Source organism: Lepidochelys kempii, chromosome 7 (assembly GCF_965140265.1).
Source record: "Lepidochelys kempii isolate rLepKem1 chromosome 7, rLepKem1.hap2, whole genome shotgun sequence".
NCBI classification, from domain to species: domain Eukaryota; kingdom Metazoa; phylum Chordata; order Testudines; family Cheloniidae; genus Lepidochelys; species Lepidochelys kempii.
Genome location: NC_133262.1, coordinates 39,077,827 through 39,099,634, shown reverse-complemented (window position 1 = coordinate 39,099,634; position 21,808 = coordinate 39,077,827). Strand labels below are relative to the sequence as shown.

At 45.5% G+C, this 21,808-nt stretch overlaps 1 protein-coding gene across 4 annotated transcripts in view; it reads left to right on the top strand.

Annotated features, from left to right (window-relative positions):
- ATG7 (autophagy related 7) overlaps positions 1-21,808 on the top strand; it is a 271,172-nt gene that overhangs the window by 83,171 nt on the left and 166,193 nt on the right. The gene's annotated exons all lie outside the window — the stretch shown is intronic.

The following is a 21,808-nucleotide window of genomic DNA, read 5'->3' as shown; positions in this document are numbered from 1 at the left end:
AGGTCTTTGAAGCAGGCACATGAAATAATAAAATCAGGGAGTAGTGAATGATTGTCTATAAACCAGTAACATATGTTGTGCTGTGACAGGGTTGATCTCCCCCCTCCCGTAATCATCCTCCCAAACTAGTGCCAAATGCAAGAGAAATAAGGTTTTGAATTTCTGTAGATTTCCTTTCCAGAACTCATAAAGTCAGATTTCATCTCACTGGATACAAGTCATTTATAACTGTTCCTCTCATTTCCTCAAGATTTTTGCATACTTAGGGGCTGATGCATTCTGTATGTTTTTATTATTACTTTTATTTGTCAGTTGGACCAGGATTCTTTGTGTGATTAATTAAGAAAATATGGGCAATGTGTGTGCATCAACATGGAAGCAATATTCTGGTGCAGGGTTGGTTTTTTGTTGTTTGTTTGGCCTATTGAATAATTTTTTATAAGAAATAACACTGGCCACATATTCACCAGCTGGAATTTGAGATTCCATAATTCAAGTAATTATTAATAACCACCATTATATTGATGCCTCTAATATAGCAAGAAAACATTGGCACAAAATAACTACTTATATCAAACACAAGCTGTCTTTCCTAACTGCACAGAGTGCCATCACTTTAACATCAAGGCAGGGTGCATTTGATTTAACTTAGATTGATTTAAATAATGATTTAAATCACTAGTCAGAAAGACTCTATTTAATCATGGATTTCTACATAAAAGTGCATTCCTGTTGGTTGTTATAACCTTAATACATATTCTTCACAATTCAGTGATAGATGTAGGTTTCATTTTTAGAAGGTACACAGTATACATTTTTAAAGTGATTTATTTTGAAAACTTTTCTGATTAGTTTTACAGCTATATCAGAAAAGGAATGATTGTTCGGTTATTTCATTTACCGAAAGTAACTGAAGCAGATATTTATGAAGTCATTGGGAGGTGAACTATCTCCAATTCAACAGGTTAATCATTAATATTTGGAGGATTTTCTTGCCATGTTGTATTAGGAGGAGAACATCACCAGACAGACATTAAAATTGTTTTATTTAACGAAAACAATATTATGTATTCTGGATTTTTTTCTTTAACCGAAAACATAATATTTTAACAAAACAAGCATATGAATTTTTGCATTTAGTTAAACGTTCAAGTTTTTTCAAATCAAGTTTGTTTTTGTTAAAATTGTTTTTAACTAAAATAGTTAAATGAAATATTTAAAAAAAACGCAGAAAATAAGACAGTCAGCCAGGTCAACTTGAGAAACTTAAAATATTGGCTTCTGCAGCCAACTCAGTCATCTTCACCTTCATTTTCCTGTTTGTTCTTCATCTGGAAAAGAAAAACAAGCTTTCCAGCTTTTTCAGATCCCAAATGATTTCTCAATTTGGAATGAATTAGTCCAAAGGAAGAAAATATTCTTTCTACACCGGCAGAAGAAACTACTGCAGTTAAAAGTGAGATTATCACTTCAACAGTCTCTGAATCCAAGTGCTTAAGTGACTTCCACCAGTTCACTGGCGTGACTTTCTTTAAAACATTATCAGCAAACCTATATTTCTTGACTGGTTCACCCTTAGCTCTGAAGTTTATTATAGTTGGCATTATGGAGGGATGATTGCTGGATGTCCATGTCATAGCCAACTCCTCTTTTTCAGCAGTTTGACCCTAGTACCGAGTATTGAGATGTATAAATACTAGTACCGAGTATTGAGAATATTTGCAATAAAATGAGCTGGAGATAGTGCCTGTCCTATTCGTTTTTTTAATGCTTGAAATTTAACTGTCATTGCATATTTCTCGTTTTAAGATCTCTCAGTTCCTTCCAAATTTCAACAGCATCGGCAATAAAACAGCTATTTCCCTGCATTTTGTTCAACGCTACAGAAATAGGCTTCAGGATACTTGGCACGTGTTCAACATTTCTCTTAAGCCCAATGTTGAGAACTTTGGCTGTGACAATGCCATCTTTTTTTGCATGATTTTGTTCACAGACTGTCATCAGATTAGGCCAGTTCTTAATATAGTGCTCAAAACAGTCCACTACTGAGTTCCATTGCATGTCTTGTGGGAGAGTTAGCTTGGTTCCTCCCGTTTTTTTCAGAGCAGCTGCTGCAAACTGGTTGTTTATGGAAGTATTTTGCAATTTCAACAACATTAGCCTTTATTTCTGGAACACTGAAGTCTTTGGCTAGGAGGTGCATCAAATGAGCACTGCAATCATATGTTAGCTTGGGACTCTCTTCATTCTCTCCTAAATTTCTTTTCATCTTGGATACATTTGCAGGATTATCTGTGAACAAGCTGAGTACTAGACATTTGAATTTCCACAGTTTGTTATAGCTTTCACTGCTGCTACTTGTAAGTATTCTGCTATGTGTGCATTTCCTGATGTATTAATTGTTTCATAAGGAGGACATTCCCTTATTCTGTTGTCACAAAAGCATATACAATGGGAGCATTGTGGATATTGCTCCTCCTAACAAGATTCAGGTTAATAATTTCACCCTCTAGACCTTTTGCACACTGCTCAATTTCTTTCATACACTTTATCCAGCAATTTGCCTGTGACATCTGTTCTGTTGGGTGGACTGTATCTTGATCTTAATGACTGAACCATGTTAATGAAGTGTGGGTTCTCAATCATACGGAAAGGAGAGTTTGTTACATAAACAAACAGGGCAATTTTTTTTATCAATTACTACTTTTTTGTAGTCTGCTGGTTCTTATCACAAACTTATCTGTGGTTGTTTATGGATGATGGAGATGTTTTTTCTTTTTGCTACAGGTGATATACTGTGGCTATGTGACATACATGATGTGACTGAAACACTATCATTGGCAGATAATTCTGAAACTATAGAAAATGATTGTGATCTTGAAGGTGGATAGTCTTCATAGTCCTGTATGTTGAGGATGGATTCTCCTAAACAAAATAAGTCAATGCAGTTATTTAATTATTATTACCATAATGCTCATTTAGTATTACTCATTGCATTCACTGACACTCAGTACTACTTTAAAGGTGAAATTGTAAAAGGAAGATCTGCCTATTTCAGCTACTTATTTTTTATCACAACTGCATCTAAAATGATAGTACCGTAGAGTAACAACTATATTTTTAGCTCAAACATGAGAATTCAAGAATAGTCTAGAAGGAAGACAGGCAGTTCTTAAAAAAGAAGTATGAAATAAAAAAGTTTACCAACCTGAAGACCTGCGTGTTCAGACATGTTTCTTTCATCATCTTCAATGCAGTTTCCTCCTGAGAAGGAACACGTCTCATGATGTTGTTTCATTCGGGTAACCAGGCCTTGCATTTCTTTCTTGCACTGTTTGCATTTTGCATGCATTCCTGTCTTACCCACAGGTAGAGGAACTTCATTAAAATATTCCCAAACTGGGTCTCTCTTACAGCCTGCTGCCATTATAGGTTTTCCCTTCTAGTGAGAGAGTGGAATGGTAGAGCTCAAATCAATGACGGCTAGAAATACCTCAAGACTTCTGGAATATGCTGCTCAAACAGTTTCACTTTTGTTTTTACTGCCTGTCCCTCCCTTCTCACATTTATCTCCAGGCTTCTTCTCCTTGTCCACATCTATTCTGCCCCCAACAATCTTCTATTCATTCAACTTTTTGAAACTTTGCACTTCTAGAGAGAGGTAAGGGATTGACTGTGTGTACACAAAGTTTCAGGGGGTTGAGGTCTGTTATTTCACACATCTACATTTTATTTATTTATTTATTTAAAAAACATTTTTGCTGTTAACAAGCATGTTCTTTCTGGAGACACAAATCCGCAGTTCGAGAACTGAAAAAGTAAGCATCTCTGATGGTATCTTCTAGACTGAGCACAGAGTCCCAGTGGGTAGATAGAAAGATTAACCTAAATAATCTATACAGAAGCCCCTGGAACTCCATAAGATTGGGTGCCTAATCAATGAACTACTGGAACTCATTTACAAAACTTTTCTTAAACATTACATGAATATATTGTCTCTTACTAAAAAATTAGAATTTATAATCCCTATTCCATGATGAGATATCTTTGAGCTATAATGTATCTTAATTAAAAATATCTTTAGATAGGTTTTTTCCTCAAAGCATTTTATCAAAAAATCCAATTTAAATAAAAGAATCTGATTTATTTTTTGTTTTAGTTTTTTTAAATCATTGATTTATCCACGCTACATCAAGGCGTTCACATGAATAGGAAACCAGCTTCTCCGGGAGAAGAAAATCCTGTCATGAAGCTATTTCAGGATTATGGCTGTGTTTTCTATGGAGGTGATAAGCAATAAGCTATCTGATCACGGATAAGGCTCCGTGTTTGTCATGGAGATCACGGAAGCCACGGATTCCGTGACCTCTGTGACTAGTGCAGGAGTCCATTCAGCTGGCCTGGGAGCCACCTGAGCAGCTTGGGCAGCTCCTGGCCTAGGCACACTGGCTGCTGCTGGGGCAGTCTCTGGGTCTCACACCCCTCAGCAGCAGGTGTTTCGGTGTGGGGGGGGCTCAGGGCTGGGGATTTGGGATGTGAGGTGGTGCTTATCTGGGGGAGGGGGCTCCCCAGAAGGGTGACAGCAACTCCCCTCCCTCAGCTCCTAGCTCCATGTGCTGCCTCCACCCACAAGCACCACCCCCGCAGTTCACATTGGCTGTGGTTCCAGCCAATGGGAGCTGCAGAACAGGGGCTTGGGGCAGAGCAAAGGCAGCACATGGAGCTACGAGCTGGAGGTGCTCAAGCACCAGTGGTGTCTCCCGGGCCAACCCCCCCCCGCCCTTGAGCACCCACAGTGCCCTCCAGACCATGCCTCCTCGAGCACCCAAGTCTCCCCCCTCCCCCCCCGAGTAACCAGGCCACGTTCCTCAGCACCTGCAGTTGCCCCAGAATTGCACCCTCCCCCTTCAAGTTTTAGTGAGGGGTATATAGTAAAAGTCATGGACAGGTCATGGGCTATGAATGTTTGTTTGCTGCCTGTGACCTGTTCGTGACTTTTACTAAAAATACCTGAGTCTAAAACGTAGTCTTAATCATAGATCTTGGTGTGTGATGTTTATGCTTTGGAATTTTTTTTTTTAATTTAAACTCCGTAGATTGGCAAGTTTACATGTAGGTGATGATTTTAGTCATAGACTAAATTTTCAAACATGTAGGCACTCTTGTGTATGGGCAGTTTCACCTCACCAATCTCCCAGGCATAGGCGCATACTCCAGGGCTGGAGCACCCACAGGAAAAAAATAGTTGGTGGTCAGTGCCTACCAGCAGTCCCATGGATCACCTCCTCTCCCTCCCCCCCCACCCCTGAGTGTCTCCCACTTGCCAGTGGCCCCGCTAATCAGCTCGTCCCCATCCCTCCCAGCACCACTGCAGATCAGCTGTTCAGCGGTGTGCAGGAGGCGCTGGGAGTAAGGGGGCAGAATGAGGGTGGGCCGTGCTCAAGGGAGGGGGCCGAATGGTGCAGGAAGAGGTGGAGAGGGGTGGGAAGAGGTGGGGGATGGGGTTGGGCCTTGGGGGGGAAGGGGTGGAGTGGGTGGAGAGTTTGGGGTCAAACACCCCTGGGAAAATGAGGAAGCGGGACCTCTACCCCCATGTATGCATACAAATGGGTAATGCCTTAGTTAGATTTGTATAGTGTGCAAGTTTAACAAGTTAGGCCAAAATAGCACTGAGGCAGGCTCTGCAGCTTTTTTTATAATGGCACCTGTGACAGGTTTACCCCCCCCCCGGGGTGCCACCTCATGTACTGGGATTCTATTGAGTCCACCCATTCCACCAGCCTGGGCTCCCTCAGCTTGTCCTGCTTTGCCAGGCCCTCAGGCCTCCTCTAGCACACACAGAGGTAGGGACACACCCAGCTGCAAAGGCATACAGACACTGAGAGCAACTCTGTGTGGGAAGACTCCGCTCGGGGATTGCCCAGCACTCAAGTACACCCCAGCAGGAGAGTAAACCCAGAATTGTATTGTCTTGCACTGCACAGAAATCTATATAGCATAAGCTCATGAAATCCATTCCCTCCCCCAATGTAGAGGAAGATATGCATAGCTTTTTGGCCCTTTCAGTTATGACTTACACAAACTGGTTTTAGAATAAACAAAAAAAACAAGTTTATTAACTACAGAGGATAGATTTTAAGTGATTATAAGGAATAGCAAACAGAACAAAGCAGATCACTGAGCAAATAAAACAAAACACGCAAACTAAGCTAAATACAATAAATTAACTGGTTAATAGTAGCAAATTCTCTCGCTAAATATTGTTTTGTGCAGGTTGCACAGTTTCTTGAAGGTAAACTGCACTGCTTGCAGCTTAAATCTCTGAGTATTTGTTTCACAGGCTAGACCTTTCTCGCCTTGGCTCAGCCCCCCCACCACCCTGCTGTGCCCTGCACTAGCTTAGTTCCTTTGTTTCTTCAGGTGTTTTCCAGCACTCTTCCTTCTTGGGCAGGGAGGCAGTGGAAAAGAACCAAGATTAACTCACTCCCCAGCCTTAAATAGGATTTGCATATGGCGGGAATCCTTTGTTTCCCAGTTTGAACCCCACCCTCTCCTACTGCAAAAATACCAGCCGTTCAAGATGGTGTCCAGCACCAGGTGACGTGATCACAGGACCCTGTAGTGTCAAAGCAGCATCCCAGGAAACTTCTCAGGAAGGAGGGAGATTAGTATCTTAAAAGTCCAGTTGTCCTTCCTAATGGCCCATCCAGGCTTATTGCCTACTGTCTGGTGGGCGTTCCCCAGGTGCAAGCATTTTTGTAATTGATACATAGTCCATATTCCTAACTTCGGATACAGAAATGATACACGCCTATGTAACACCGACAGACCCTGGTCGTAGGTGGGCGGGATTGAACCGGAGACTTCTGGAGTTTCGTGCATGAGCCTCTACTGTATGAGCTAAAAGCCGACTGGCTGTTAGCTCAGGCTGTAGCGCATACTCATTTTATCTTTCTCTCTTTAAGTGGTCTCAGTGCCACTAGATGGGACATAACACCACACCCAGAAGGTGTGTGGGTTACACATACAAATAGGATAATCACATTCCGTAAATCATAACCTTTCCAATGATATCTCACATGACCCGTCTTGCATAAAACATATCTTAGTTATGCCATATTCATATAACAGTATTTCTATGAAGAATATCGAATGTAATGTCACAGTACCATTATTTCTCATTCAGTGAGGCACCACTTGTTTTAGATCCAAATACGTCCAGTATTAAATGTCTCCAGATAAGTCTAAGGTTTCGTCAAACCTTAGATCCGGGAGTTTTTCGGTTATATGAGAATCTCCACTAACATAGCAATACAGATATAGATATAAGTAAGTTTCTGGCTCTCCTGGTAGTAGATGAAAGCTTCAAGATGTGATCCAATTGCTCCATAAAGACTTAGAAACCAGAAGAAAATTAAAAAGAACATTTAAAAAAAAGTTTGTTTTTTTTTTTGCAATTACATGATATTTTGTGGCCTGACTCATGATTTTTGAACTCTTAGGGTTGGTAAAACTGTACCACTTTCTCAGATGCCCTTTTGCTATTTCTTGGTGTTTTAACTATAAATTTGCAGCATAAACCTCGTATCAGTTCATGCATTCTTCTGCATTTCTTGTTGTGTCCCTCATTTGGAATTTGTAAACATCTGTACCTGTTTTTCATATTTGAACTTTGAAAACTGAAAGCCATTGTCTGTTGGGCAAATACCATTTTAAAAAAACACGCATAAATATGTATTTGCACAATTCAAGCTATACATTATATTAATAAGGTGTTTTGGGGAATTGTCTACATCTGTTTTTACTGGAGTAGGCTGTTAGAGTTCAAGCTTTCAGGACACATTTGATTTAAAAAGAAAATAGAAAAAAAGAGCGAAGGAAATTGAATTAAAAACTAAGATAAAATGTCATTAAGGATCTGGCTGCAACTGATGAAACTTGGTAAATCGATATGGCTAGGATCAAACTCTGTTCCTCAACCCTGTTTGGTCTAGATATTGCAGCTCGTCCAGATTATAAAATCGATTGTTCTTTGGTACCCTTTGCAATACAGATTTTAAATTATTGGCTTGATTTTTCAGTGGTTCTGAGTGCCCTCAACTTTAATTGAAGTCAAAGGAAGCCTGGGGCCTTAGAATCTCTGAAAAATCAGGCTATAAACCTTGGTTTTTTGGGGTAAATAAATCACCTCATATGGGCAGCAGGGATTTTCCTGTTGGGTTGACTCAGCATATGGAGATCAAAGACTGACATTTCACTTCCCTCTGCTTAGGGGACTGGTTCTGTGCAAGATAAAATTTGGTTCTTCTTTGAGTGCTTGTTCATGTCCATTCCAATCAGGTGTGTGTGCGCTGCGTGCATGCCATCCGGAAGATTTTCCCTTAGCAGCATCTGTAGGGTCTGCCTGGGTGCCCCCGGAGTTGTGCCTTCATGGTGCCCAATATAGCGCCCTGCTGATCCCCCCCCCCATCCCCTCAGTTACTTCTTACCCTCAGGTTTCAGAGTAACAGCCGTGTTAGTCTGTATTCGCAAAAAGAAAAGGAGTACTTGTGGCACCTTAGAGACTAACCAATTTATTTGAGCATGAGCTTTCGTGAGCTACAGCTCACTTCATCGGATGCATACCGTGGAAACTGCAGCAGACTTTATATACACACAGAGAATATGAAACAATACCTCCTCCCACCCCACTGTCCTGCTGGTAATAGCTTATCTAAAGTGATCATCAGGTTGGGCCATTTCCAGCACAAATCCAGGTTTTCTCACCCTCCACCCCCCCACACAAATTCACTCTCCTGCTGGTGACAGCCCAGCCAAAGTGACAACTCTTTACACAATGTGCATGATAATCAAGTTGGGCCATTTCCTGCACAAATCCAGGTTTTCTCACATCCCCCCCACCCCCATACACACACAAACTCACTCTCCTGCTGGTAATAGCTCATCCAAACTGACCACTCTCCAAGTTTAAATCCAAGTTAAACCAGAACATCTTGGGGGGGGGTAGGAAAAAACAAGAGGAAATAGGCTACCTTGCATAATGACTTAGCCACTCCCAGTCTCTATTTAAGCCTAAATTAATAGTATCCAATTTGCAAATGAATTCCAATTCAGCAGTTTCTCGCTGGAGTCTGGATTTGAAGTTTTTTTGTTTTAAGATAGCGACCTTCATGTCTGTGATTGCGTGACCAGAGAGATTGAAGTGTTCTCCAGTGTTCTCTGGTTTATGAATGTTATAATTCTTGACATCTGATTTGTGTCCATTTATTCTTTTACGTAGAGACTGTCCAGTTTGACCAATGTACATGGCAGAGGGGCATTGCTGGCACATGATGGCATATATCACATTGGTGGATGTGCAGGTGAACGAGCCTCTGATAGTGTGGCTGATGTTATTAGGCCCTGTGATGGTGTCCCCTGAATAGATATGTGGGCACAATTGGCAACGGGCTTTGTTGCAAGGATAAGTTCCTGGGTTAGTGGTTCTGTTGTGTGGTATGTGGTTGTTGGTGAGTATTTGCTTCAGGTTGTGGGGCTGTCTGTAGGCAAGGACTGGCCTGTCTCCCAAGATTTGTGAGAGTGTTGGGTCATCCTTTAGGATAGGTTGTAGATCCTTAATAATGCGTTGGAGGGGTTTTAGTTGGGGGCTGAAGGTGACGGCTAGTGGCGTTCTGTTATTTTCTTGGTTAGGCCTGTCCTGTAGTAGGTAACTTCTGGGAACTCTTCTGGCTCTATCAATCTGTTTCTTTACTTCTGCAGGTGGGTATTGTAGTTGTAAGAAAGCTTGACAGAGATCTTGTAGGTGTTTGTCTCTGTCTGAGGGGTTGGAGCAAATGCGGTTGTATCGCAGAGCTTGGCTGTAGACGATGGATCGTGTGGTGTGGTCAGGGTGAAAGCTGGAGGCATGCAGGTAGGAATAGGAATAGCAGGTAGGAATATTACCAGCAGGAGAGTGAGTTTGTGTGTGTATGGGGGTGGGGGGATGTGAGAAAACCTGGATTTGTGCAGGAAATGGCCCAACTTGATTATCATGCACATTGTGTAAAGAGTTGTCACTTTGGATGGGCTATCACCAGCAGAAGAGTGAATTTGTGTGGGGGGATGGAGGGTGAGAAAACCTGGATTTGTGCTGGAAATGGCCCAACCTGATGATCACTTTAGATAAGCTATTACCAGCAGGACAGTGGGGTGGGAGGAGGTATTGTTTCATATTCTCTGTGTATATATAAAGTCTGCTGCTGTTTCCACGGTATGCATCCGATGAAGTGAGCTGTAGCTCACGAAAGCTTATGCTCAAATAAATTGGTTAGTCTCTAAGGTGCCACAAGTACTCCTTTTCTTCTTACCCTCAGTGACAGCTAGCTGGAACATTGCTCGCTCTTGCTTGCAAGCACTTTGGCAGTGTCCTCTGTAGTTAATTGTACAGTAATGTAAATAGTTAGTTAGAAATAGTTTTTGTTTGTTTGGGGGGTTCCCCCCCATCCCCAACAACATCTTCCCTGCCTCCAGGGTATGCCCTGGTCCCCAAGGTTTAAACTCTGTGAGGACTGTGGCAAGCTTATACCCAAGAGTGACCCACACTCTTCTTGTCCGTGGTGCCTTGGAGAGAGCCACCAAAAGGACAAGTGCAGGATCTGCAAGGGGTTTCAACCTAAGACCCTCAAAGACGGGGAGCAGAGACTTAAGATCCTGCTGATGGAAGCGGCACTACGGCCACATTCCGACCCTGGCACCGCAGAACCCGCGCCAAGTACTTAATCTTTGGTTTGCAGTGCTCTGGCACCGATGGTGTGCGAGCCGGTGCTGAACAAGGACCGTAAGGCTCCTCGGCACCGCCACGCCTCCAGCCATAAAAAGCCGTCTTCTGTGCGGCACCACAGTCCGTCCCCGGTGTCACTAAAGAAGAAAAGGCCGGATTGGGGTCAGTCCCCCGCCGCTAAAGTCCAAGGGACCTGTGGTATCTGCGATCACTTCGAGCCAGGCTACCTCATCCCTACAGCCCTCTAGGGTTTCGTTAACTCCTGCCCCGGCTGGGGTTCAGTTGAGTCTGAACTCCCCACAATCCCTGGAATGCCAAGGTCACCACCTCCAGCTCCCATCTACACCGGCAGCATTTGAGGTGGCTAAGGACCGTATATGCCTCCCAGTGCCATCCTCCCTGCAGAGGAGGGACAAGTTGGTGGTGACTGCGTGGCCCTACTTTCAGTCAAGGGGCAAACCAGCACTGATGGCTCACCAGTCCATCTCCCCGGCGCACCTCTCTCTGGCACGGCCCATCCATGCAGGGGAGCCACACCAATCCCCGGCCTCTCGGCACCGCTCTCCGGCAGCCCAGGGCACCGCTTCTCCATGGTGGTCCTGCTTGGAGACCTTGGAGATGGACTCGTATCGTTCCAGTAGGACCAGGACCAGGAGGTCCAGATCCTGCTATAGCCATCAGCCGTACCTGACACCGTGGCCTCCGCAGTGGCAGCCTTCATCACTGTGGCCCTTTTGGACACCCTGGGCATATCACCAGAGCCAGGGACAGGTCCAGGGGCCAAGGTCCAAGTTGGCATCTGTGTCCTCGTCGTCCTTGGCTCCCCCGCAGGCAATGCCGGCATCACTAGCAGCAGCACCACTGACCAAAACACCGATACTGCTGTTACGCCCCACAGCTCCGGCACTGACCCTCCCATCAGCAACACCGCCGATGGCTTCAGCTTCAACTCCACTGGCTTCGACGAGATTGGCACCGCCGGATCTAGCAGTTTCAGCACCAACCTCGGCACCAATATTTCCAACTCCAGAGGCCCAGGCACCACACACCATGGAATACCACGTGCCATGAGACCCACAGGGCGCTGAAGTCAGTGAGCAAGGTCCGCTGCTAGGCCTCTCTTTCTCATCCTCCCCAGATGAAGCAGTCGTGGGGTTGTCAACGGCCCCAGCTCTGGAGGATAACAGGGCACTCCAGCAGCTCTTATACCGTGCTGCCCCAAACCTGGACATACAGGCAGAGGAGGTGGTGGAGGAATCTGACCCAATTGTTGACATACTCGCATCCTCTGGTCCATTGCGGGTTGCCTTACCTTTGATAAAGACAATTGTTGAGATAACCAAAACCCTGTTGGAGACCCCTGCTTCTCTGTCCCCTTCGGCCAAGAGGAATTAAAGGCGGTACTTAGAAGGGACAAAGGGATATGAACATTTATATACCCACCCACCCCCGACTCACTGGTGGTTGATGCAGCCAATCAGCGGGAATGCCAGGGCTTCCAGGGCCCCTCCCCTAAGAACAGGGAGGCGAAAAGATTTGACCTGTTCCGCAGGAAGGTCTGTTCTATCGGTGTCCTACAGCTCCGCATTGCAAACCAGCAGGCAATCGTGAGCAGATATGCACACAACACCTGCGCTGTGATGGCCAAGTTTGCGGAGCTCCTGCCGCAGGACTCTCGTACTGAGTTCTCTGCATTAGTGGAGGAGGGAAAGCTGGTCTCCCGAGCTTTCCTACAGGTGGCATTGGACGCAGCAGAGGCAGCCTCAGGTACAGCAGCCACGGGGGTTGTAATGAGAAGGGGCTCCTGGTTGCAGGTCTCTGGTCTGCCCCATGAGGTCCAGTAAACGATCCAGGACCTCCCCTTTGAGGGTTTGGCCCTCTTCTCCGACAAAAGAGATAAGAGACTCCATAGTCTGAAGGACTCAAGGGCCACCCTAAGATCTTTGTGGCTCCATACACCAGCCACCCAGCATAGGCGTTTCCAGCAACAGCCTCCCTCCAGGTTCTATCAACCCCAGAACTGCCAGGACGCTTCTCGTAGGTGGAATAAGAATGGTAGAAGGAGGCAGCACCTCTCCTCGGAGCAGAGCTTTGGCCCTAGACTCCCCTTTTGACGGTACGGTCGAGGACTGCACACCAGTACCACAACTGGATCCATCCCTTCTTACCTTCTCGTCCCATCTATCCCCTTTCTACCATGCTTGGTCCCGTCTCACCTCGGACCTCTGGGTGCTCCGCAAGGTAGAGAGGGGACACTCCATCCAATTCTGTGCCCTCCCACCCTTCCACCCCCCTTCCCCATCCCTCTTCAGGGACCCCTCTCACGAACAACTTCTAATGCAGGAAGTGCACTCCCTCCTCTCAGTAGGGGCAGTGGAAGAGCTTCCTCAGGAGCAAAGAGGCAAGGGCTTCTACTCTCAGTATTTCCTAATACCAAAAGCCAAGGGTGGCCTCAGACACATCTTGGACCTCCCGGAGCTCAACAAGTTTGTCAAGAAACTCAGGTTCCGCTTGGTCTCCTTGACCTCCATTATCCCCTCATTGGATCCAGGAGACTGGTACGCTGCCCTTGACTTGAAGGACACATATTTTCATATAGCAATAGTTCCACCTCACAGATGATACCTCATGTTTGTGGTAAACAGCCACTATCAGTTTTCCGTCCTGCACTTTGGCCTGTCAGCAGCACCTCATGTTTTCACCAAGTCCATGGCAGTCGTTGCAGCGTTTCTGTGCAAGTGGCAGATACAGGTTTTCCCGTACCTTGACGACTGGCTGATCAAAGGCTACTCCAGATCTCAAGTGGAGGAGCAGGTCAGCTTCATAAGAAGGACCTTCCTCAAACTAGGTCTCCTTCTCAACGAGGCCAAATCCACATCGTCCCTGGTGCAGAGGCTAGAGTTTATAGGCACAGTGCTCTACTCGACTCAAGCCAGGGCATACCTCCCAGAAGCCAGATTTAGGTCTCTGGGGGGACATCATATGGGGCCTCAGACAGTTCCCTACGACCACAGCAAGGAACTACCTGAAACTGCTGGAGCATATGGCTGTGTGTATCTATGTAGTACAGCATGCCAGACTCAGACTTCACTCACTCCAGCCATGGCTGGCATTGGTTTATTGACCGGCTTGAGACACTTTGGATAGCATTGTAACCCTGCCCTGCCCAATATTAGACTCCCTCCTGTGGTGGCTCGACCCACAGGTACTCTGTTCAGGAGTGCCCTTCACCAGCCCCCAGCCATCCCTTTCGTTAGTGACAGATGCCTCAGATCTGGGATGGGGAGCACATTTGGGAGACCTCAGGACACAAGGTCTCTGGTCTCAGGCGGACCTAGCTCAGCATATCAATGTCAGAGAGCTGAGAGCGGTGTGCCTGGCGTGCCAGGTTTTTCGAGCTCAGATATCAGGCAGATGTGCATCAGTCCTTATGGACAACACCACTACGATGTTTTATATCAACAAACGGGAATGCAGTCTCCTCTCCCCTGTGCCAGGAAGCCCTCATGCTGTGGGACTTCTGTGTAGAGCATTCGATACACCTACAGGCATCATACCTCCTTGGGATACAGAACGAGCTGGCGGACAGTCTCAGCCGATTTTTTTTCACAGCCTCGAGTGGTCCCTCTGGCCGGACATAGCTCAATTTTCCATCTTTTGGGCTTTCCCCAAATAGACTTGTTCGCCACGTGCAGCAACAGGAAGTGTCAACTGTTTTGCTCCTTCATGAATCACAGCCCGGGTTCCATCGCAGATGCTCTTCTTCCATGGGGGGGCCGTCTGCTTTACGTGTTCCCACCAGTTCTGTTGGTCCACAAGGTGCTCCTCAAGATCCACAGGGACCGTGCCCTAGTCATATTGATAGCTCCGGCCTGACCACGCCAACACTGGTTCACATCGCTCCTGGAAATGTCTGTGGTGACTCTGGTCACCTTACCGCTTGTCCCGGACCTGATCACGCACTCAAGCCTAGAGTCGCTCCACCTCACAGCATGGATGGTCCATGGCTAAATGCCATGCAACTGTCCTGTTCCGATCAAATCAGACAAGTTCTCCTTGGCAGTAAAAAGTGCTTTGCCAAGTGGAAGAGGTTCTCTCTCTGGTTGGAGCAGCACCATCAGTCGCCGATGCTCGCCTTGGTGCCATTTATACGGGACTACCTCCTCCATCTTAAACAATAGGCTCTGTCTGTGTTGTCAATAAGGGTACCGGCTGCCAACTAGACATGGAGCCATTGATCGCTACCCGTTGAGCCCGACAGTCTAGCCAACTTTCTATCCACCTTATAGTCCATTCATCCAGCCCATACTTCTTTAACTTGCTGGCAAGAATACTGTGGAGGCCGTGTCAGAAGCTTTGCTAAAGTCAAAGAACAACACATCCACCACTTTCCCCTCATCCACAGAGCCAGTTATCTCGTCATAGAAGGCAATTAGATTAGTCAGGCATGACTTTCCCTTGGTGAATCCTTGCTGACTGTTCCTGATCACTTTTCTCTCCTCTAAGTGCTTCAGAACTGATTCCTTGAGGACCTACTCCATGATTTTTCCAGGGACTGAGGTGAGGCTGGCTGGCCTGTAGTTCCCAGGATCATCCTTCTTCCCTTTCTTAAAGATGGGCACTACATTAGCCTTTTTCCAGTCTTCCAGGACTTCCCCGGATCGCCATGAATTTTCAAAGATAATGGCCAATGGCTCTGCAATCACATCCGCCAACTCCTTTAGCACTCTCGGATGCAGCGCATCCGGCCCCATGGACTTGTGCACGTCCAGCTTTTCTAAATAGTCCCGAACCACTTCTTTCTCCACAGAGGGTTGGTCAACTCCTTCCCATGCTGTGCTGCCCAGTGCAGTAGTCTGCGAGCTGACCTTGTTCGTGAAGACAGAGGCAAAAAAAGCATTGAGTACATTAGTTTTTTCCACATCCTCTGTCACTAGATTGCCTCCCTCGTTCAGTAAGGGGCCCACACTTTCCATGACTTTCTTCTTGTTGCTAACATACCTGAAGAAACCCTTCTTGTTACTTTTAACATCTCTTGCTAGCTGCAACTCCAGGTGTGATTTGGCCTTCCTGATTTCACTCCTGCGTCCCCGAGCAATATTTTTATACTCTTCCCTGGTCATTTGTCCAATCTTCCACTTCTTGTAAGCTTCTTTTTTGTGTTCAAGATCAGCAAGGATTTCACTGTTAAGCCAAGCCGGTCGCCTGCCATATTTATTGTTCTTTCTACACATCGGGATGGTTTGTCCCTGTAACCTCAGTAAGGATTCTTTAAAATACAGCCAGCTCTCCTGGATTCCTTTCTCCCTCATGTTATTCTCGCAGGGGATCCTGCCCATCAGTTCCCTGAGGGAGTCAGTCTGCTTTTCTGAAGTCCAGGGTCCGTATTCTGCTGCTCTCCTATCTTCCCTGTGTCAGGATCCTGAACTCGACCATCTCATGGTCACTGCCTCCCAGGTTTCCATCCACTTTTGCTTCCCCTACTAATTGATGGGAGGCCACCACTGTTGGCAGAGCAAAGGAAATGGGTGGTGACATGATGAGATAAGAGAAGCACTTTGGAGGTAAGGACCAGAAGTTTGTTTGGTGTTAGAGAAGGGAGAGGAAGTGGAGGGTCTTGAAGAAGGCAGTGAGATGATCAGATTGATTGATCTAGGACAGTGGTTCTCAAAGTTTTGTACTGGTGACCCCTTTCACATAGCAAGTCTCTGAGTGTGACACCCCCCCCCTTGTACATTAAAAACACTTTTAAAAATATATTTAACAGCATTATAAATGCTGGAGGCAAAGCGGGGTTTGGGGTGGAGGCTGACAGCTCACGACCCCCACATGTAATAACCTTGCTACCCCTGGGGGGTCCCGACCCCCAGTTTGAGAACCCCTGATCTAGGAAGATTATTATGTCAGCAGCATTTTGAATGGATCTGAAAGGGTCAGGATTGCAGGAGTAAAAAGAGGAGATGAGGGCCTGGATAGAAGTTTTGTCAGTCTGGACACAGATGAAAGGGTGAGTCATGGAGGTGTTAAGAGAAAAGCATCATGATTTGACTAAAATCTTATTGTGAGGGAGGGCAAAGTTAATGATGCCCAGATTAAAAGAGGAGAAAGGGAAATTTAGAAAGATAAAACTTCCAGTTATTTTATATAAAGAAAAAATCAAAATATTATAATACAATAATGCAATTAATTTTATATACATAAAATACAGCATATATTTTAATATGAAATTTAATTTTAAATATGATCGGGCCTCAATTAAGAGGCTTTATAGTGTGTGCCCTTTCAGTGCTATGGGTTACTCAAAAATATGGGACATTATAAAGAAATTATCCTTCTGTAAGATGGTCTTGTGGCCTTAGAAGCTGACTTATAAATGCATATTTACTATTTAATAATGACTTTTAAAAATCTACTGATAATGCATTTATTAGTTATAAGTAATCTCCCATTTTATTTTCCCCAGATCTTTTAATATACTACTGTTTCAGGCTTTGCAGCTGTATTATTAATTTTAAAAAGCTTAAACATCACAAAAGATTAAAACATGATGTGATAAAAATGAACATCTAAATATGAGCAAGTTTGTACATCAGTGGTGGACACGGGGACTCTGGATATGGATTCAGTTCCGGACTCTGTCACAAATTCCTATGTGATTTTTAGGGCCAGATTTAGAGGTATGTACAGTGTACTGTATGGATAGTGCCATGCACAGAGAGATTCCATCCCAGTTGGGGAGGGGAAGAAGAGTTAAAAGTACTAGTAGCACTGTCTAGTTAAATTCTTAGGCCATCAATTTTAGATGTCATGAAAGGGTTTCCTGTAGGTGAAACATACAAGGAATCCATTTTAGAGATGGGACAAGCACACTAGGTTCCTGAGAACTTTACACACACAGGCATAGGTGAAGGGGGAAAATATTGTTGGGGGAAGGTTGGGCCAGGCTGGGAGAGACCTAGAGAGTGGGGTTCGAGGGCAAGCCTGCTCCGCACTCACCCCAGGCAGCGCTGATTCCTGTCTCATGGGGCTGGGTCCAGCTGTATCCGGACCCAGTGCAGGGGGAGGATTGGACACCGAGCCTGTCCCACACTTACCCTGGGGTAGTGGCTGCTCCTATCCCTTGGAGGTTGCAGAGTGAGCTTGTCCAGGACTCATCCCAGGCAGCAGCAGCTCGTCTCCTGTCCTGTGGAGTTGGGCCTGGGGATTACAGATTGAACCTGCACTCACCCTGGCTCCTGGACCTGGTGCACTGGAGAGCTAGCTTGGGCAGCAGAAATTCCACATGTTCCCCAGTGCTGGTGTGGCCCTGGCTCCCCATTCTGACACACTGGCTCTTGTCACTAGGAAGAAGCTGGAGGAAACCACTATAGTGTCATGTTGCACATATCAGGGCATGCAGACCTGGACATGCATGGGGGCAGGGAGGAAGAGAGCCAGGCAGTTGGGGAGTTGATATGTAGTTCGATTTGGAGGGGCTCGGCCCCCTCTAGCCCTAGCCATCTGCTACCTATACATACAGGGCAAGTTTACACAAACAGGATACATTAGTAACTTTAAAAATGTTTTCCTTCTCTTCTCCCAGTCCCCTAAACTAAGGATTGGAATCTGAAGCAATCTCATAGTAGGATAAAAACAGCCAAACTTGGCAAGACACCTTTGAGGACATGCTGTATAGGAGGTTAATACTTTGTTTGCTGTCAATCACACACCCAAAGTAATCTACTTTACATTTAAATATTGACATTTATGAACACTTACAACCTGTAAGGAACAGACAAAACATTTTCAAATTGCTACAGATCCTTCCCCCCAACTCTAAATCAAAGTAACAATTTCTCATTTAGATGAATTTTTAACATAAAACATTTATACTTACATGAGCTGAGAATATTTTTTCCACACTGATTGCTTTCCTTTTAAATATTAATTACAGGAAAATAGGGAGGCAGTTATTTATACATATGGTATTTTCAGTAATTGGGCACCAGCCAAAAATGATGCCATAGCTGGCTCTTGGTCTATAACCATCCAACTATTTCAAAATAACCCCCTCAGGCTTGCACCTGGACTGCAGTCCTTTTCAGAAACTTAATTTTATGAATGAGATCATAAAAATAGTATAATGTATGTATGTAGGTATATGTGTGTGTTTGTGAGTGTGTACTCAAACTCACTCTCATCCATAGTGGTGTGGTATGATGATTTTATTGGCATAAATTTGGGATGGTCACAGTTCAATGAGTGGTGTCATAAGTTATTTATGCAAGTCATCATTAGTGATTTCTGATAAACTCTTCTATCACATCATGCATTTTTATATGCCCCCCACATGTTACAGTAACCGATTTTACAAATGTTTCAGTTCTTCTTCAAGTGCTTGCTCATGTCTATTCTACGTTAGGTGTGCACATGCTGTGTGCACTGTTGCCAGAAATTTTTCCCTTAGCGATATCCGTTGGGCTGTCTCAATTGCTCTCTGATATCAGGCGCTTATATGACAATATAAGGGGCACTACCTGTCCCACACTCCCTGAATTCATTCTTATTGCCCATGACGGTCACTAGAACAAATCCTCTTGCTTTGCCAAAGTGTTATTCAGTGGTTTCTCTTCAGCTTAGTTTATTAGTCTTAGTTTTAGTAGTAGTATAAATATTGTAAATAGTATTAGTGTAGATAGACCCTTTAACGTAGAAGGACTCCCTTCGCCCCTGGGGCTGGGCATGCCCTGGTCCCTGGGCTTCAAACCCTGCACCTCCTGCGGCAAGCCTCTGCCGGTGAGTGACCGACACTCCAGTTGTCTGAAGTGTCTGGGAGAGGCTCATGTACAACAGTGTTGTGATATCTGTTGGGACTTCAAGCCTCGTACAAAAAAAGACAGGGAGGTTAGACGAAGGGCTATCTTAATATAAGCCACACTTAGCTTGGTGTCAGAGCCAAGCTGATCGAATCTGGCACTGAGCACTTCAGCTTCGGTGCGAAGTGCCCTTCCGGCACCGTTGGTTTCTCGGCGCCATTCTCCATCTCCGATACCGAGGGAAAAAAAGATAAGAAGAAATGGTCCAAGTGGCTGTTCTGGAACCTGTGGGGCTTTCCCCCAGTGCCAGGACTGCCGTCCAACCGTTCCTATTCAGTTGTGTCCGACTTTGGCACCAAACCCATACTCTGGTACTGAGCTCAGTAACAACACGTAAGACAATGACCTGGATAACATCCCCCAGGTCCAAGAGGAGGAAGGCCCCCCACCAGTTCAGGCCTCTTCCTTCTCTTCCCCAGATGAAGCTGTCTTGGGACCGAGCAGCTTGCTGCCCCAAGATGACTTTAGAGTCCATCAGCATCTTCTAAAAAGGGTGGCTGTTAACCTGGGGCTGGAGGTGGAGGTACTAAAGGAGTCATCACATAGCCTCATTGACATTTTGGCCACAGCAGCCCCATCCAAGGTTGCCCTACCTGTCAACAAGGCTGTTCTAGGTCCGGTCAGGTTCCTGTGGCAGATTCCATCTTCTCTCCCTCCCATGGAACCTTTGAAGTTGCACCTGAGGGTACTATATCAGTTCCCACATAAGATCCTGCCCCCCTTTTTGTTTTCTGACAGACTCTCTTACTTCAGCCCAGCAGGATTCCTCATCACCTCAGACTGCTGGGTGCGGTGGTGGACGATTTTCAGTTTTCTTCCACCCCTCCCTCTCACCATCCCATACCCATCCCTGTTCTGGGACCCTTCTTACAAGCAACTTTTAGCCCAAGAGGTTCAAGCCCTCCTGCAGATAGGAGCTGTTGAAGAGGTGCCTCAGAACTTGAGAGGGAAGGGGTTTTACTCCCAATATTTCCTAATCCTAAAAGCCAGAGTTGGTCTTGGACCTATCCGAGGCCTGTGTTGTCTCAGCGGTTATCACAAGAAACTGAGGTTTCACATGGTCTCTCTGGCCTTCATCATTCCCTCCCTGGATCCAGGAGACTGGTACACCACCCTCGACTTCAAAGACACCTATTTCCACATTTCCATCTTTGGAGGCCACAGAAGTTTCCTCAGGATTTTCATAAACCAGACCCATTATCAGTTCACCATCTTTCCCTTTGGTCTGTCTCCAGCCCCTCGGCTTTTTATGATATGCATGGCGGTAATAGGAGACAAGGCGTTCAGGTCTATACATAACTGGATGACTGGTTGATCAAGGTTCCGCTCAGAGGCTCAAGTGAAGAACAGCATGAGCCTAGTCCAAACCACCTTCCAAGCACTGGGCCTATTAATAAACAAGCAGAATCAATTCTTGTTCGAGAACAGAGTTTATCAGGGCAATGCTAGACTCAAACCAGGCCAGAGCCGCCTTTTCAGAGGCTCAATTCCAAACAATGTTAGATCTGATATCCAGGGTCAAGGTCCACCCTGTTATGACAGCCTGGTTTTGCCTCAGACTTTTGGGTCACGTGGCCATGTGCGTTTACATGGTACGGCATGCAAGATTGCGCCTCAGACCCTTGCAGACTTGGTTGGCCTTAGTGCTTAGGATTCCCGCCCTGGTCCTCGCTTACTTCAACTTGTGGAAGGACCCCTGTCAGTAATTATGAGTGTTCCCTTTTTAACCCCCCAGCCTTCTTCAATTTTGGATGCATCAGATTGGCGTTCGATCACCTTGGGGCCTGTGGTCCCAGGAAGAGCTTTTCTTACACATAAATGTCAGAGAGCTCGGGTCTCGGAAATCAGGGCCCTTATATCAGAACCACTGTATGTAGTGTTCTTTAAGGACAAGGTTCAACTGCACCCCACCTGGCGTTCTTTCCAGAGGTTATCTAGCAGTTCCATAGTAACCAGGCTATTTTCCTGCCAGTTTTCCTCCCAAAACCACACAGGAATTCATAGGGGTCCTTTGGACATTAGACAATCCCATGCTCTCTACATTGAGAGGATCAAGCCTTTCCATAAATACATGCAACTCTTTGTGGCAATAGCGGATAGGGTGAAAGGCCTATCAGTTTCAGCCCAGAGAATCTCATCCTGGAGAGTCTCCTGTTTTCATGCATGTTACGAGTAGGTGGACATCCCTCCTTCT